This window comes from Somniosus microcephalus, unplaced genomic scaffold (genome assembly GCF_052327205.1).
Source record: "Somniosus microcephalus isolate GS21.2 unplaced genomic scaffold, FLI_Smic_1.0 unresolved_chr2, whole genome shotgun sequence".
NCBI lineage: Eukaryota > Metazoa > Chordata > Chondrichthyes > Squaliformes > Somniosidae > Somniosus > Somniosus microcephalus.
In genome coordinates this window covers 12,346,182-12,362,184 of record NW_028225180.1, presented here as the reverse complement: position 1 = coordinate 12,362,184, position 16,003 = coordinate 12,346,182, and the positions used below count along the sequence as shown (strand labels likewise).

The 16,003-nt window shown below is 52.0% G+C and overlaps 1 pseudogene across 1 annotated transcript in view; it reads right to left on the bottom strand.

The window, feature by feature from the left end:
- Window positions 1–249: 249 nt before the first annotated feature.
- Window positions 250–16,003, bottom strand: part of LOC147092119 (NACHT, LRR and PYD domains-containing protein 3-like) — a 39,473-nt pseudogene continuing 23,719 nt past the window's right edge. Inside the window, exons 7-12 of the transcript XR_015074991.1 lie at window positions 15,447–15,530; window positions 9,942–9,944; window positions 9,129–9,299; window positions 8,837–8,998; window positions 2,490–2,657; window positions 250–788 (exon numbers count right to left, since the gene is read on the bottom strand). The product of XR_015074991.1 is annotated as an NACHT, LRR and PYD domains-containing protein 3-like (transcript). The remainder of the gene's footprint in view (window positions 789–2,489; window positions 2,658–8,836; window positions 8,999–9,128; window positions 9,300–9,941; window positions 9,945–15,446; window positions 15,531–16,003) is intronic.

Here is a 16,003-nt window from a genome sequence, read left to right as displayed (position 1 = left end):
ATTGAGTTTTGGCTTAGCCAGGGCTTTAGCGCCGGAAGTTAGTGCCGGCGCTAAGTCCCCCTGCGCGCGCCAAAAATTCAGCAGGGCCGCGCCCAAACGGCTGCCGGCGCTACTGAAGGGTCTTTGCGGCGGTAAATCGGCGCTAACTGCCGTTTCGCGCCGCAATTCCGGCGCTGCGGCACCCGATGCGGTGCGGCAGGCTCGGGAAGTGCAGGCCTCCTCCTTCCCTTAAGGAGGAGCTGCCTGCACCCGATCGCGGCCCGCGAAAATCTTTTAAAAAATGAGCCCGGCACCTCGGACAAGTGCCGGGCTTGCTTCTGTTCCGGGGGGGGGGGGGGGGGGGGGAAGTCCGGGGAGGGAGCTGCGGCCAGGCGGCCGGCGGGAAAGCGGCCGGCCGCCGCGGGGCCTTTAATGCGCCGGCGCAAAGACTCGTAAGACTCTGTTGCCAGAGTCTTAGTTGCGGCTGTCGCGGGCGAGGCGGCCGCAACTGAATTTCGGCGCTGGGGCCCGTCGGCATGGCAACCGGGACGCTGCGCACACCGATGACGTCATCGGTGCCGGCGCAGCGCTACCGGTCTACCGCGGCGTAAGGGCCCCAGGCAATTTCGGCGCCGGGGCCAAATGCAGCGCTAGGCCCTCTAGCGCCGCAAAATCGGCGCTAAGGGCACTCAATTTCTAGGCCGTAGTGTTCATATAACCAAACAAATCACACCACCACTTCCAATCCGCCTTTCCGCAGTGATCCCAGGAGTCTCTTTCCGGATGAACTGAACCGATTCTCTCTCAGTCTGAAAAAGATGAAAGAGGAAATTAACAGATTGCGTTACAGTGTAAGTAACGTGTGTCATAAATCGCAACTTCTACAAGAAGTAACTCAGGGAGTACTACTGAACGGCCAGCTGAGGGCGCCGTCCGAGGAGTATAAATACTCCAGCGTGGGCCCACCTTGGCCAGAGACAATCTGGAAACAGGAAGCTAGTGACTACTAACTAGACCTCCATGTTTTGTTACAAGTCGATTAAAGCCGTGCTTTATGTACAACCAAGTGTGTAGTGAGTCTTTATTACGTCAACGTGTGTCAGCCGTGGCTCAGTGGGTAGCACTCTCGCATCTGAGTCAGAAGGTTGTGGGTTCGAACCTTGAGTACAAAAATCCAGGCTGACGCGCCCTGGTGCCAGTGCTGAGGGAGCGCTGCACTGTCACTCCCTCAGTACTGCCCCTCCGACAGTGCAGCACTCCCTCAGTACTGCCCCTCCCACAGTGCGGCGCTCCCTCAGTACTGCCCCTCCCACAGTGCAGCACTCCCTTAGTACTGCCCCTCCCACAGTGCAGCACTCCCTCAGTACTGCCCCTCCGACAGTGCAGCGCTCCCTCAGTACTGCCCCTCCGACAGTGCAGCGCTCACTCAGTACTGCCCCTCCGACAGTGCGGCGCTCCCTCAGTGCTGCCCCTCCGATAGTGCAGCGCTCCCTCAGTACTGCCCCTCCGACAGTGCGGCGCTCCCTCAGTACTGCCCCTCCCACAGTGCAGCACTCCCTCAGTACTGCCCCTCCCACAGTGCAGCACTCCCTCAGTACTGCCCCTCCCACAGTGCAGCACTCCCTCAGTACTGCCCCTCCCACAGTGCGGCGCTCCCTCAGTACTGCCCCTCCCACAGTGCAGCACTCCCTCAGTACTGCCCCTCCGACAGTGCAGCGCTCCCTCAGTACTGCCCCTCCGACAGTGCGGCGCTCCCTCAGTACTGCCCCTCCGACAGTGCGGCGCTCCCTCAGTGCTGCCCCTCCGATAGTGCAGCGCTCCCTCAGTACTGCCTCTCCGACAGTGCGGCGCTCCCTCAGTACTGCCCCTCCGACAGTGCGGCGCTCCCTCAGTACTGCCCCTCCGACAGTGCGGCGCTCCCTCAGTACTGCCCCTCCGACAGTGCAGAGCTCCCTCAGTACTGCCCCTCCGACAGTGCAGCGCTCCCTCAGTACTGCCCCTCCGACAGTGCAGAGCTCCCTCAGTACCGCCTTTCCAACAGTGCAGCGCTCCCTCAGTACTGAACCTCCGACAGTGCAGCGCTCCCTCAGTACTGCCCCTCCGACAGTGCAGCGCTCCCTCAGTACTGCCCCTCCGACAGTGCAGAGCTCCCTCAGTACTGCCCCTCCGACAGTGCAGCGCTCCCTCAGTACTGCCCCTCCGACAGTGCAGAGCTCCCTCAGTACCGCCTTTCCAACAGTGCAGCGCTCCCTCAGTACTGAACCTCCGACAGTGCAGCGCTCCCTCAGTACTGCCCCTCCGACAGTGCAGCGCTCCCTCAGTACTGCACTGGGGGTGTCAGCCTAGAGTTTTGTGCTGGACTCTCTAGAGTGGGACTTGAACAGACGACCTTCTGACTCAGAGGCGAGTGTGCTACCCACGGGGCCACACCTGGCAGCACGAAAATGGCGTCAGAAAAGGGACTGGATCCCATTGGTATTTTCGTGGTGACATTAAACATTCGCACTCACCCGATCAGCTGCAGACTCCTGCAGGTCTGGATGAGGCAGCGGAGAGGGCAGAAAGATTTATCCGTGAGGCAGTTCAGCCGCAGGGAGAGAACCGTCAGTGAGCGGTTTGTACAGAGAGCGGCGGAGAGATCTTCGGCACAGGAATCTGTGAGACCGTTGTCATCCAGCCTGCAGAAGGAGATGGAGAGAGAAAAATAACATCAAGGTAAATGCAGTCACGCACAGGAGGAGGTCATTCGGCCGATCGTGCCTGTCCCGGCTCTTTGATAGAGCTCTCCAATTAGTCCCACTGCCCCCTGCTCTCTCCCCAGAGCCCTGCAAAATTTTCCCTTTTCAAGCATTTATCCACTTTTGAAAGTTACTGTTGAATCTGCTTCCACCGCCCTTTCAGGCAGCGCATTCCAGATCACAACAACTCGCTGCGTGAAAATAAATTTTCATCTCCCCCTCTGGTTCTTTTGCAAATCACCTTCAATCTGTGTCCTCTGGTGACCAACCCGTCAGCCACTGGAAACAGTTTCTCCTTATTTACTCTTTCAAAACCCTTCCTGATTTTGAACACCTCTATCAAATCTCCCCTTAACCTTCTCTGCTCCAAGGAGAACAATCCCAGCTTCTCCAGTCTCTCCATGTAACTGAAGTCCCTCATCCCTGGTAACATTCTGGTCAATCTCCTCTCAACCGTCTCTGCTCTAAGGAGAACAATCCCAGCTTCTCCAGTCTCTCCACATAACTGAAGTCCCTCATCCCTGGTACCATTCTGGTCAATCTCCCCTTAACCTTCTCTGCTCTAAGGAGAACAATCCCAGCTTCTCCAGTCTCTCCACGTAACTGAAGTCCCTCATCCCTGGTACCATTCTGGTCAATCTCCCCTTAACCTTCTCTGCTCTAAGGAGAACAATCCCAGCTTCTCCAGTCTCTCCACGTAACTGAAGTCCCTCATCCCTGGTACCATTCTGGTCAATCTCCCCTTAACCTTCTCTGCTCTAAGGAGAACAATCCCAGCTTCTCCAGTCTATCCACGTAACTGAAGTCCCTCATCCCTGGTACCATTCTGGTCAATCTCCCCTTAACCTTCTCTGCTCTAAGGAGAACAATCCCAGCTTCTCCAGTCTCTCCACGTAACTGAAGTCCCTCATCCCCGGTACCATTCTGGTCAATCTCCTCTGCACCCTCTCCAAGTCCTGGACATCCTTCCTAAAATGTGGTGCCCATTACGCCGTCTCCTCGGGGAGATATGATTGAGGAAGGGAGGTGCTATTTAGCGCTACAGGGGAAAAGCCCCCATGCTGTGCTGCAAGAGGCTGTTTGGGAAACCTCACCGACCCCTAGGTGACCCCTCAATGACCTGACGTGGGTCGACAGAGAGGCGCTTTGGGCCACGATGTCAATTAGTGCCCATCTAATCACAGAGAGAACTGGGCACCACATCCACCAATCATCTTCTTCTTAGGCAGTCCCTCGGAGCCGAGGATGACTTGCTTCCACATTATAAATGAGTTCGCAGGTGACTGATGAGTCCAATGCGGGACCTACAGTCTCCGTCACAGGTGGGGCAGACGGTGGTTGAAGGGGCGGGTGGGTGGGGGTGCTTGGGTTGATGTGCGCTCCTCGCGCTGGGCTTCCGCTTGCTCCCGGCGAAGAGACTCGAGGTGTTCGGCGCCTTCCCGGATGCTTCTCCTCCACTTTGTGCGGTCCTGGGCCAGGGATTCCCAGGTGTCGGTGGGGATGTTGCACTTTTTCCAAGGAGGCTTTGAGGGTGTCCTTGAAGCATTTCCTCTGCCCACCTGGGGCTCTCTTGCCGTGACGGAGCTCCGAGTAGAGCGCTTGTTTTGGGAGTCTCGTATTGGGCATGCGGACAATGTGACCCGTCCATCGGAGCTGATTGAGCGTGGTCAAAGCTTCGATGCTGGGGATGTTGGCCTGAGCAAGAACACTGACGTTGGTGCGCCTAGCCTGCCAATGGATTTGCAGGATCTTGCGGAGGCAGCGTTGGTGGTACCTCTCCAGTGCTTTGAGGTGCCTGCTGTACATGGTCCATGTCTCTGAGGCATACAGCAGGGCGGGTATCACTGCTGCTCTGTAATTCGACGGGGAGTGACTGTCAGAAAGAAACCTCTCACACTCGCTCAGTGCTGGCGCTTCACGTGTCAGCTTGGATTATATACCGGCGAGTCCCCGGAACGGAACTTGAACCACAACTTTCCGACTGCGAGGCGGCAGTGCTGCCCACCGAGCCACGGCAATGTACAGTATTCATAGATTCATCATCGAATCATAGAAAGTTACGGCACGGAAGGAGGCCATTTCGGCCCATCGTGTCCGCGCCGGCCAACAAAGAGCTATCCGGCCTAATCCCACTTCCCCGCTCTTGGTCCGTAGCCCTGCAGGTTACAGCATCCCAAGTGCACATCCAAGTACTTTTTAAATGTGGTTAGGGTTCCTGCCTCTACCACCCTTTCAGGCAGTGAGTTCCAGACCCCCACCACCCTCTGGGTGAAGAAATTTCCCCTCAAATCCCCTCTAAACCTTCCCCCAATTACTTTAAATCTCTGCCCCCTGGTTTTTGACCCCTCTGCTAAGGGAAATAGGTCCTTTCTATCCACTTTATCTATGCCCCTCATAATTTTATACACCTCAATAAAGTCTCCCCTCAGCCTCCTCTGTTCCAAGGAAAACAGACCCAGCCTATCCAGTCTTTCCTCATAGCTAAGATTCTCTACTCCCAGCAACATCCTTGTAAATCTCCTCTGTACCCTCTCTAGTGCAATCACATCTTTCCTGTAATGTGGTGACCAGAACTGCACGCAGTGCTCTAGCTGAGGCCTAACTAGTGTTTTATACAGTTGAAGCATAACCCCCCCTGCTCTTGTATTCTATGCCACGGCTAATAAAGGCAAGCATTCCGTATGCCTTCTTAACCACCTTATCTACCTGGCCTGCTACCTTCAGGGATCTGTGGACATGCACTCCAAGGTCCCTTTGTTCCTCTACACTACTCAGTGCCCTATACATAGAAACCTGCAGCAGAGGAGGAGGCCATTCGGCCCGTCGTACCTGTGTCGTGCTCAGTCCCACGTCCCCTTAGCTTTCTCTCCGTAACCCTGCGAGTTCCTTCTCCTCAAGTTGCCCGTCCAACTCCGTTTTAAAATTATTGATGGTATCAGCTTCCAGCACCTTTCCAGGTACAGCGTTCCCGATCCGGACAACTCCCTGAGTGAAAACATTTCTCCTCACCTCCCCCTTCGATCTTTTCCCGGTGATTTTGAATCTGTGACCCCTGGTTATTGGCCCACTCGCCAGAGGGAAGATTTTTTTCCCCATTTACTCTATCAAAACCTCTCACCATCTCGTAAACCTCGATGAGGCCACCTCTTAACCTTCTCTGTTCCCCGGAGAACAGTCCGAACTTTTCCAACCTCTCCTCCGAACTGAAGCCCCCTCATCCCTGGTAACATCCTGGTAAACCTCGCCCGCAACCCTTTCCGAGGCCTTGACATCTTTCCTGAAGTGTGTGAGCTTCCGACCACATATCCGCAGCGTAAGTGAGACCGCCTAATTCCACCTCCGTAACATCGCCCGTCTCCGCCCCTGCCTCAGCTCATCCGCTGCTGAAACCCTCATCCATGCCTTTGTTACCTCGAGACCTGACTGTTATAAATCTCATCATCAAGAAACTACTTATGAAATAACGCTGGACGGCCAGCTGGTGGCGCCGTCCAAGGAGTATAAATACTCGGGCGTGGGCCCCAGCTTGCCAGGGACATTTTGTAAGACAAGAAGCTGGTGAAATACAACTAGACCTCCATGTTCTGAAACAAGTTGATTAAAGTCTTGCTTTATACTCAAACCAAGTGTGTGGTGAGTTTTATTACATCACTGACTGTTCCAGCGCACAAAGAAAATACTGCAGATGCTGGAAATCTGAAATAAAAACAGAAACTCAGCAGGTCGGGCAGCATCTGTGAAGAGAGAAACAGAGTTAACGTATCAGGTCGAAGACCTTTCATCAGAACTGGAAAAAAGCAGGAAATGGAACAGATTTTTAAGCAAGTGTAGGAGCTGGGAAAGGGGGGAGGGGATGAAAGAACAAAAGGGAAGGTCTGTGATAGGATGGAAGGCGGAAGAGGTTAAGAGACATTGAGAGATATTCAAGGCGAGAGGAGATGGTAATGGGACAGGTTAAGAAACACAGGATGGCTCTAGATGAAGTGTGAATTGTGCTGGCAGAATGGAAGACAGCTGCCATGTGGGAAGAGAAGAACAGAAGGCAACAAACAAAAAGTGTGGATAAAAAATATATATAGGATAGGGGCCGAGGTTATGATCTGAAATTGTTGAACTCGATATTGAGTCCAGAAGGCTGTAAAGTGCCTAATCGGAAGATGAGGTGCTGTTCCTCGAGCTTACGCTGAGCTTCTGTGGAACAATGCAAGAGGCCGAGGACGGCGAGGTCTGAGTGGGAGTGCAGCGGTGAATTAAAGTGACAGGCGACCGGAAGCTCGGGGTCACCCATACGGACTGAACGGAGGTGTTTCGCAAAGCACTCCTGGCTGGCCTCCCACGTTCTACCCTATGTAAACCTGAGGTCATCCAAAACTCGGCTGCCCGTGTCCTAACTCGCACCAAGTCCCGTTCGCCCATTTCCCCTGTGCTCACTGACCTACATTGGCTCCCGGTTAAACAACGCCTCGATTTCAAAATTCTCATCCTTGTTTCCAAATCCCTCCATGGCCTCGCCCCTCCCTATCTCTGTAATCTCCTCCAGCCCCACAACTCCCCCCTCCCCGAGATATCTGCACTCCTCCAATTCTGCCCTCTTGAGCATCCCTGATTATAATCGCTCCACCATTGGTGGCCGTGCCTTCTGTTGCCTGGGCCCTAAGCTCTGGAATTCCCTCCATAAACCTCTCCGCCTCTCTACCTCTCTTTCCTCCTTTAAGACGTTCCTTAAAACCTACCTCTTTGACCAAGCTTTTGGTCACCTGCCCTAATTTCTCCTTATGTGGCTCGGTGTCAAATTTTTTGTCTTTTAATACACCTGTGAAGCCCCTTGGGACGTTTTACTACTTTAAAGGCGCTATATAAATACAAGTTGTTGTTGTGGTCTTGCCCAATATTCCAGCTGAGGCCTAACCAGTGAGGAAGTGAGTGTTTGAAGACCAGGACCTCAAACCCGGCACCAAGCTCATGGTCTACAGAGCAGCAGTGATACCCGCCCTGCTGTATGCCTCAGAGACATGGACCATGTACAGCAGGCACCTCAAAGCACTGGAGAGGTACCACCAACGCTGGCTCCGCAAGATCCTGCAAATCCATTGGCAGGATAGGCACACCAACGTCAGTGTTCTCGCTCAGGCCAACATCCCCAGCATCGAAGCTCTGACCACGCTCGATCAGCTCCGATGGACGGGTCACATCGTCCGCATGCCCGACACAAGACTCCCAAAACAAGCGCTCTACTCGGAGCTCCGGCACGGCAAGAGAGTCCCAGGTGGGCAGAGGAAATGCTTCAAGGACACCCTCAAAGCCTCCTTGGAGAAAGCGCATCATCCCCACTGACACCTGGGAATCCCTGGCCCAAGACCGCACAAAGTGGAGGAGAAGCATCCGGGAAGGCGCCGAACACCTCGAGTCTCTTCGCCGGGAGCAAGCGGAAGCCAAGCGCAGGCAGCGCAAGGAGCGCACGTCAACCCAAGCACCCCATACACCCGCCTTGGTGAGACCACACCTGGAGTACTGTGTGCAGTTTTGGTCTCCTTACCTAAGAAAGGATATACTTGCCATAGAGGGAGTGCAGCGAAGGTTCACCAGACTGATTCCTGGGATGGCAGGACTGTCGTATGGGGAGAGATTGGGTCGACTAGGCCTGTATTCACTAGAGTTTAGAAGAATGAGAGGGGACCTCATTGAAACGTATAAAATTCTGACAGGGCTGGACAGACTGGATGTAGGGAGGATGTTTCCCCTGGCTGGGGGGTCTAGAACGAGGGGTCACAGTCTCAAGTTACGGGGTAGGACATTTAGGACTGAGATGAGGAGAAATGTCTTCACTCAGAGGGTGGTGAACCTGTGGAATTCTCTACCACAGAAGGCTGTGGCGGCCAAGTCACTGAATATATTTAAGAAGGAGATAGATAGATTTCTAGACACAAAAGGCATCAAGGGGTATGGGGGAGAGGGGGAATATGGTATTGAGATAGAGGATCAGCCATGATCATATTGAATGGCGGAGCAGGCTCGAGGGGCCGAATGGCCTACTCCTGCTCCTATTTTTCTGTGTTTCTTAATCATACCATTACTGATACTAATAATGCACAGTGTAAGGCACTCAGTCTGCTACTTACCGCAGTTTCTGCATTTTACAGTCCGGGTTCCCCAGAGCCGCAGACAGTACTTTCACTCCTGAATCTCCCAGTTTATTATTCCCCAGGTTCAGCTCCGTCAGTGACCTGAGAATGGAGGCGAGATCCTCGGCACAAGAATCAGTGAGACCTGCTTCGTACAGCCTGGGGATCAGAGGGTGACAACGTGAGAGAGAGAGTGAGAGAATAACATTTACACACAGCATTTCTTAATCGACGATGTACAGTGTTAGAGCTTAAGTCACGATGAACATAATCTTGGTCAAGTACTGACTTCAGTTCCTGGATTTTGCAGTCCGGGTTCCTCAGAGCCGCAGCCAGCAATTTCACGCCCGAATCTCCCAGTTTATTTTTACCCAGGTCCAGCTCCGTGAGTGAGCGGTTTCTACCGAGAGCGGAGGCGAGATCCTCGGCACAGGAAGCTGAGAGTTCGTTATCGGCCAGCCTGAGGATCAGAGAGAGAGAGAAAGCACAGCCGTCAGGGCACATCCCCAGTGTCTCGTCTTCAGCTGCTTCATCAATGACCTTCCCTCCAACGTAAGGTCAGAAATGGGAATGTTCGCTGGTGACTGATATCAAGAAACGGCTGAGCGCACTGGATACATCAAAGGCTATGGGCCCCGATAACAGCCCGGCTATCGTGCTGAAGACTTGTGCTCCAGAACTAGCCGCGCCTCTAGCCAAGCTGTTCCAGTACAGCTACAACACTGGCATCTATCCGACAATGTGGAAAACTGCCCAGGAATGTCCTGCCCACAAAAAGCAGGACAAATCCAATCCGGCCAATTACCGCCCCATCTGTCTACTCTCAATCATCAGCAAAGTGATGGAAGGTATCATCGACAGTGCTATCAAGCGGCACTTATACACCAATAACCTGTTCACTGATGCCCAGTTTGGGTTCCGGCAAGACCACTCGGCTCCCGACCTCATTACAGCCTTGGTCTAAACATGGACAAAGGAGCTGAATTCCACAGGTGAGGTGAGAGTAACTGCCCTTGACATCAAGGCAGCATTTGACCGAGTGTGGCATCAAGGAGCCCTAGTAAAACTGAAGTCAATGGGAATCAGGGGGAAAACGCTCCACTGGCTGGAGTCATACCGAGCACAAAGGAAGATGGTTGTGGTGGTTGAAGGTCAATCATCACAGCCCCAGGACATCGCTGCAGGAGTTCCTCAGTGCAGTGTCCTAGGCCCAACCATCTTCAGCTGCTTCATCAATAAACTTCCCTCCAATATAAGGTCAGAAATGTGGATGTTCGCTGATGACTGCACAGTGTTCAGCGCCATTCACAACTCCTCAGATAATGAAGCAGTCCATGCCCGCATGCAGCAAGACCTGGATGACATTCAGGCTTGGGCTGATAAGTGGCAGGTAACATTCGCGCCACACAAGTGCCAGGCAATGACTATAGATAGATAGAGTCATAGGCCTAGAAATTCACTTTGGGCCCGCCAGCTGGCGTGCGGCCAAAAGTTAGCGCTGAGCGCGGAGCCAGTTGCGACCGTCAGATATTCAGTTTTTGCGCCCCAAGTCGGAACCGGGCGCTATTCCAGGGTGTGCCCGCCCCCGCTTGGGGCGCTGAAACTGAATTTCAGCGCTCTAGGCGCCGCTGCACCACCCGCTGCGGAGCGGCAGGCTGCGGTACTGCAGGCCTCCTCCTTCTCTTAAGGGGGAGGTGCCTGCAACGGGGAGATCGCCGCTGGATAGTGCCGGCAAATGAGCCCGGCACCACGGAGAAGTGCCGGGTTCGCGGAAAGCAGCCGGCAATGCCGCGGGGGGGCGGTGGTGGAGGAGGCCGGGGAAGGAGGTGCGGGCAGGTGGCCGCCGAAAAAGCGGCCGGCTGCACCTCCACCTTAACTCGCCCCACTAAGGCTACAGGACGGCCCCGTTTTCTGATCGCTGTTTGCGGCCGCTGCGGAAGCAACTCAATATGGGGGTCGGGCCGGTAGCGGGGCGGTAGCGGGGCACTGCGCACACCGATGATGTCATCGGTGCCGGCGCAGCGCTAACGGCTACCGCCGCCATTACCGCTGCACTGAATATCAGCGCAAACTCCTCTATTGGCGCAGAAGCCCTCTTTGGGCGGTAACTGGGCGCAAAGCTGGCAGCGCCTTACTGAATTTCTAGGCCATAGAGTAATACAGCACAGAAAGAGGCCCTTCGGCCCATCGCGTCCGCACCAGCCATCAATCCCTGTCTAATCTAATCCCATTTTCCAGCATTTGGTCCATAGCCTTGTATGCTATGGTATTTCAAGTGCTCATCTAAATGCTTCTTGAATGTTGTGAGGGTTCCTGCCTCTACCACTCTTTCAGGCAGTGAGTTCCAGATTCCAACCACCCTCTGGGTGAAAAAGTTTTTCCTCAAATCCCCTCGAAACCTCCTGCCCCTTACCTTGAATCTATGCCCCCTTGTTATTGACCCCTCTACTAAGGGGAAAAGTTCCTTTCTATCTACCCTATCTATGCCCCTTATAATTTTGTACACCTCAATCAGGTCCCCCCTCAGCCTTCTCTGCTCCAAGGAAAACAACCCCAGCCTGTCCAGTCTCTCTTCATAGCTGAAGCGCTCCAGCCCAGGTAACATCCTGGTGAATCTCCTCTGCACCCTCTCCAAAGCAATCACATCCTTCCTATAGTGTGGCGACCAGAACTGCACACAGTATTCCAGCTGTGGCCGAACTAGCGTTTTGTACAGCTCCATCATAACCTCCCTGCTCTTATATTCTATGCCTCGGCTAATGAAGGCAAGTATCCCATATGCCTTTCTAACCACCTTATCCACCTGTTCTGCTGCCTTCAGGGATCTATGAACATGCACACCAAGGTCCCTCTGATCCTCTGTCTTTCCTAGGGTCTTACCATTCATTGTGTATTTCCTTGCCTTGTTAGTCCCTCCAAAATGCATCACCTCACACTTTTCAGGGTTAAATTCCATTTGCCACTGTTCTGCCCATCTGACCAACCCATCGATATCCTCCTGTAGCCTGAGGCTACCCTCCTCGCTATTTACCACCCCACCAATTTTTGTGTCATCTGCGAACTTACTGATCATACCTTTTACATTCACATCCAAATCATTAATGTAGACAACAAACAGCAAGGGACCCAGCACCGATCCCTGCCGTACCCCACTGGACACAGGCTTCCAGTCACAAAAACAACCTTCGACCATCACCCTCTGCCTTCTGCCACTAAGCCAGTTTTGTATCCAATGTGCCAAGGCACCCTGGATCCCATGGGCTCTTACCTTCTTGATCAGTCTCCTATGCGGGACTTTATCGAAAGACTTACTGAAATCCATGTAAACCACATCCACTGCACTACCCTCATCCACACACCTAGTCACCCCCTCGAAAAATTCAATCAAATTGGTCAGATATGATCTTCCCATGACAAAGCCATGCTGACTATCCCTGATTAATCCCTGCCTCTCCAAGTGGAGACTAATTCTGTCCCTCAGAATTTTTGGAATAATTTCCCTACCACGGAGGTTAGGCTCACTGGCCTGTAATTCCCTGGTTTATCCCTACCACCCTTCTTGAATAATGGTACTACGTCAGCAGTTCTCCAGTCCTCTGGCACGTCCCCTGTGGCCAGAGAGGTTCTGAAAATTTGTGTCAGAGCCTCTGCAATCTCCTCCTTTGCCTCACACAGCAGCCTGGGATACATCTCGTCCGGGCCTGGGGATTTATCCACTTTTAAGCCTGCTAAAGCCGCTAGTACCTCCTCCCTCTCGATGCTAATATGTTCAAGTATATCACAGTCCCCCTGCCCAATTTCTATGTCTACATCGTCCTTCTCCATAGTGAACACAGATGCAAAAAATTCATTTAAAACCCCACCTACATCTTCTGGCTCCACACACAGATTGCCACTTTGGTCCCTAATGGGCCCTACTCTTTCCCTAGTTATCCTCTTGCCTTTAATATACTTATAAAACACCTTAGGATTTTCCTTTATTTTGCACGCCAGTGTTATTTCATGGCCCCTCCTCGCTCTCCTAATTTCTTTTTTAAGCATCGCCCTGCACTTTTTATACTCCTCTAGGGCTTCCTCTGTCTTTAGTCCCTTGTATCTGCCAAAAGCCCCCCTTTTTTTCCCTAATCCATTCTCGTATATCCCTTGACATCCAAGGTTCCCTGGGCTTGTTGGTCCCACCCTTGACCTTTATGGGAACATGTTGCCATTGTACTCTCTCAATTTCCTTTCTGAAACTATCTTCAACAAGCGTGAGTCCAACCACGTCCCCTTGACATTCAACGGTATTACCATCGCTGAATCCCCCACCATCAACATCCTGGGGGTCACCATTGACCAGAAACTTAACTGGACCAGCCACATAAATACTGTGGCAACAAGAGCAGGTCAGAGGCCAGGTGTTCTGTGGCGAGTGTCTCACCTCCTGACTCCCCAAAGCCTTTCCACCATCTACAAGACACAAGTCAGGAGTGTGATGGAATACTCTCCACTTGCCTGGATGAGTGCAGCTCCAACAACACTCAAGAAGCTCGACACCATCCAGGACAAAGCAGCCCGCTTGATTGGCACCCCATCCACCACCTTCAACATTCACTCCCTCCACCACCGGCGTACCGTGGCTGCAGTGTGGACCATCTACAAGATGCACTGCAGCAACTTGCCAAGGCTTCTTCGGCAGCACCTCCCAAACCCGCGACCTCTTCCACCTAGAAGGATAATGGCAGCAGATGCATGGGAACACCACCACCTCCAAGTTCCTCTCCAAGTCACACACCATCCTGACTTGGATATATATCACCAATCCTTCATCGTCGCTGGGTCAAAATCCTGGAACTCCCTCCCTAACAACACTGTGGGAGTACCATCACCACACGGACTGCAGCGGTTCAAGAAGGCGGCTCACCACCACCTTCTCAAGGGCAATTAGGGATGGGCAATAAATGCTGGCCTTGCCAGCGACGCCCACATCCCATAAACGAATTTAAAAAAAATACGATCACTGATAATAATGTGGCGTTTCTCTGATCACTTCCTTGTTATCGCTCTCTACCCACATCCCCCTTCCCAACCCTACTTCATTCTTGCCATGGAGGGAGTCAGAAATCTATCGACTTCTGTTTTGAATATACCCAATGACTGAGCCTCCACAGCCCTCTGGGGTAGAGAATTCCAAAGATTCACCACCCTCTGTGTGAAGACATTTCTTCTCATCTCAGTCCTGAATGGCTGACCCTTTATCTTGAGGCTGTGGCCCCTGGTTCTAGACTCCCCAGCCAAGGGAAACATTCTCCCAGCATCCACCCTATCAAGCCCTGTAATAATTTTGTATGCTTCAATGAGATCCCCTCTCATTCTTCTGAATTCAAGGGAATACAGGCCTAGTTTACTCAATCTCTTCTCATACGACAGTCCCGCCATCCCAGGAATCAATCTCGTGAACCTTCGTTGCACTCCCTCTATGGCAAGTATATCCTTCCTTAGGTAAGGAGACCAAAATTGTACACAGAGCTCCAGGTGTGGTCTCACCAAGGCCCTGTATAACTGGAGTAAGACTTCTTTACTCCTGTACTCAAATCCTCTTGTAATGAAGGCCAGCATACCATTTGCCTTCCTAATGGCTTGCTGCACCTGCACATTCACTTTCAGTGACTCGTGTACAAGGACACCCAGGTCCCTTCGAGCATCTGCATTCCCCAATCTTTCACCATTTAGGAAATACTCTGCCTTTCTGTTTTTTCTACCAAAGTGGATAACTTCACATTTATCCACATTATATTCCATCTGCCATGTTCTCGCCCACTCACTGAGCCTGTCGAGATCCCCTTGAAGCCTCTTCACATCCTCTTCGCAACTGACACTGCCACCTAGCTTTGTGTCATCAGCAAATTTGGAAATGTTACCTTTAGTCCCCTCATCCAAATCATTGATATAGGTTGTGAATAGTTAAAGGCGCTGTATAAATGCAAGTTGCTGTTTCATACTATCACTAACACAATGTTAATTAATAACACGATTACTGATGATGTACAAAAAGAAAGTACAGCAGATGCTGGAAATCCGAAATAAAAACAGAAAATGCTGGAGATACTCAGCAGGCCAGGCAGCATCTGTGACGAGAGAAACAGAGTTAACGTTTCAGGTCGATGACCCTTTCGTCAGAACTGGAAAAAAGCAGGAAATGGAACAGATTTTTAAGCAAGTTTAGGAGCTGGGAAAGGGGGGAGGGGATGAAGGAACAAAAGGGAAGGTCTGTGATAGGATAGAAGGCAGGAGAATTAAAGAGACATTAAGAGATATTCAAGGCGAGAGGAGATGGTAACGGGACAGGTTAAGAAACACAGATCTAGATGAAGTGTGAATTGCGCTGGCAGAATGAAAGACAGCTGCCATGTGGGAGAGAAGAACAGAAGGCAACAAACAAAACAAAAAAGTGTGTGGAAAAAAAATATATATGATAGGGGCCGAGGTTATGGTCTGAAATTGTTGAGCTACTGATAATGTCGTGTTTATTAATAACACTACTGATAATGTACAGTGTATATTTAGAACAATGTGACTGATACTAATAGATATCCAGTTATTATTAACACAATCTGGTACTTCCCGCAGTTTCTGTACTTTACAGTCCGGATTCCTCAGAGACACACACAAGAGCTTCACTCCCGAATCTCCCAGCTGATTTCTCTCCAGAATAAATACAGACAGACAGAGAGTGAGAAACAACACTGATCTGTTGTCATTCTTCAATCGCCGTTAATGCAGAGAACATAAGAAGAACAGGAGTAGGCCATGTGGCCCCTCGGGCCTGCTCCGCCATTCAATAAGATCATGGCTGATCTTCGACCTCAACTCCACTTTCCCGCCCGATCTCCATATCCCTTGATTCCCCGAGAGTCCTAAAATCTATTGGTCTCTGTCTTGAATATACTCAACGACTCAGCATCCACAGCCCTCTGGGGCAGAGAATTCCAAAGATTCACAACCCTCAGTGAAGAAATTCCTCCTCATCTCGGTCTTAAATGGCCGACCCCTTATCCTGAGACTATGCCATGTAGTTCTAGACTCTCCAGCCAGGGGGAAACACCCTCTCAGCATCTACCCTGTCAATCCCCTTCAGAATCTTGTATGTTTCAATGAGATCACTTCTCATTCTTCTAAACTCCA